The sequence below is a fragment of the Humulus lupulus genome, chromosome 5, assembly GCF_963169125.1.
Source record: "Humulus lupulus chromosome 5, drHumLupu1.1, whole genome shotgun sequence".
In the NCBI taxonomy this organism is placed as follows: domain Eukaryota; kingdom Viridiplantae; phylum Streptophyta; class Magnoliopsida; order Rosales; family Cannabaceae; genus Humulus; species Humulus lupulus.
The window spans coordinates 79,663,987-79,666,669 of NC_084797.1; positions in this window are offsets into that span (position 1 = coordinate 79,663,987).

A 2,683-nucleotide genomic window follows, 5' to 3' on the forward strand; every position below is an offset into this window, starting at 1 on the left:
AAATTCATTGTATGCAGAAGCTATTAAGCAATATACATTTTTCACTCCATTGTTCATCTATGTTTATCCTTCCATAAGTTCATTATAAGTTTTTATCTAAACATCGCCACATTTACCTTTGAGTTTTTCGGCCTAATTTCGTTGACGAGATTTCACCGTCAACAGTATTAATCGCAACCCAATTTCAACGTTACAACAATTTCTTGACCGGGCAAACAAGTGTATGAAATTGGATGATGCAATTGAGAAGGGAGAGAAGGGCTTGAACAATCCGAGAGGATCGACTGATCCTCCCAAGAATGGTGGAAATGATCAAAGTGGTGGAAAGAAACGTGGGAATAACGAGTCTTACCGCCACAATGAAAAGAAGGCTAAGTCGGGATCAAACGACAAGCCAACTAAGTATGAACCTCAGTTCACCAATTACACCACTCTTTCGGTGAGCTGAGCGGAGATATATCTCGCAAGTCATCAGGAGGTCCCCTACCAGAAACCCCCACCAATTAAGAAGGAGATAAGTAAGAGAGATATGAACAAGTTCTGTCGTTTCCATGGGGACTATGGTCACGACACGAATGAATGCAATCATCTCAAGGATGAGATAGAGTTTCTCCTCCGGTCGGGGAAATTGAAAAAGTATCGAGCAGAAAAGACCCAAGGAGAGGGAAGTAACAACAATCCTGGGTTCAAGCAGCAATGATCCCCGCCTTTGCAACCCGAGCCTATGGATTTCACTCTAGACACCATATGTGGAGGTCCACATCTGGCTGGGGATAGCAACAAGGCAAGGGAGAGGTATGCTCATACCCTTCGTCATGAGTTGGATGCAGCATCAACCTCCGAAGTCATGGCTGTAGAGGAGCGGCCTCCGAAGAACCCACGATACGAAAGTGAGTCCCTCACTTTCACTGAAGATGATTCTCGACACGTGAGATATCCTCATAATGACCCTTTTGTCGTGACAGTCCAAATAGCGAATATGAAAGTAAAGAGATGTTTGGTCGACACAGGGAGTTCTGTGAACATTATTTATAAATCATCCTTTGAGAGGATGAAGCTATCTATCAATGACTTGAAGCCATGCTCTCAAGTCATTTATGGATTCACTGGAGAAGGATTGTCACCAGTTGGAACGATCAAGTTGCCAGTCACAACGGGGGATGCTTCCAAGCATGAGACAGTGATGATAGAATTTTTGATACTTTACTGCCTGTCTGCCTATAATGTGGTTATTGGTCGACCACTACTCACAACCTTGCACGCGGCAGTCTCTATATGGCACCTTTCCATGAAATTCCCGACCAGTGCAGGCATAGGCTACGTCCGAGGAGACCAAAGAGAGGCTAGGGAATGTTATAATGCCTCCGTAGCTAAAGCAAGGAAGGGGGCCAAGGAAAGCAACATGATTGTATGTGCCGAGAGAGAGAAGGTAGATGAGATGGATGTCGACCAAAGTTTAACAGTTGTAGCCGGTCAGGAAGAAATGTTAGAAGAGTTTGGCCAAGAAAGCACTCTTGGTTTAAGAGAACAAAAAGCCCCATCCGGTGATGAAGTCACCAAATAGGGCGTTGCCCAAAGTGAGGGAAGGGACTTTGATCCTCGCTTTGGGGATTATGAAAGTTAGGTGGGACCGTCCGAGGAGTTAGAGGAGGTCCTAATAGATGAGAACGATTCGACCAGAGGAGTCAAGGTTGGAAAAAAGATGACAGCAGAAGTAAAAGCACAGCTGATAAGATTTTTGTGAAGGAATCAAGATGTCTTCGCCTGGTCTCACAGGGATATGGTGGGTATCTCACCAACTGTGATCAGCCACGTGCTCAACGTGGATGAAAACTATCCAGCAGTGCAGCAGAAGAGAAGATTGCTTGACAAAGATCGAGCAAAGGCTCTCAAGGAGGAGGTTGAGCGGCTAAAGGAAAACAGGTTTATAAGGGATGCATATTTCCCTGCCTGGGTTTCAAAACCAGTGGTAGTGCCCAAGTCCAATGGAAAGTGGAGGACTTGTGTGGATTTTACCGACCTGAACAAAGCATGTCCAAAGGACTGTTTTCCTTTGGCAAGAATAGACCAGTTGGTGGATGCGACCTCTGGTCATGAAACATTTTCCTTCATGGATGCTTATTCGGGGTATAACAAGATTAGAATGCATCCTCCTGATGAAGAGCATACCAGTTTCCGAATGGACATAGGGCTGTACTGTTATAAGGTCATGCCATTTGGATTGAAGAACGCGGGAGCTACTTACTAGCGTTTGGTAAATGGTATGTTCCGTGACTTAATCGCCATAAACATGGAGGTGTATGTAGATGATATGCTGGTAAAGTCAAAGGAAGCTGAAGGACATATACGAGACTTGGAGGAATGCTTTGCAGTACTAAGAAAGTACAGCATGAAGTTAAACCCCCTCAAATGCTCATTTGGAGTAAGTTCTGGAAAATTTATTGGGTTTATTGTGAACTCCCAAGGAATAGAGGCAAATCCAGAAAAGATAAGGGCGCTCGCAGAAATGAACTCTCCGGCCAGAAATAAGGATGTGTAAAGCTTGACTGGGCGGATTGCAGCTCTAAGCAGGTTCATCTCTAAATCGACTGACAAGTGTGTCCCGTTTTTTAATCTGCTTAGAGGGAGCAAGAAGTTTGAATGGACGGTAGAATGTGAGCAGGGTTTCCAAGCCATAAAGGAA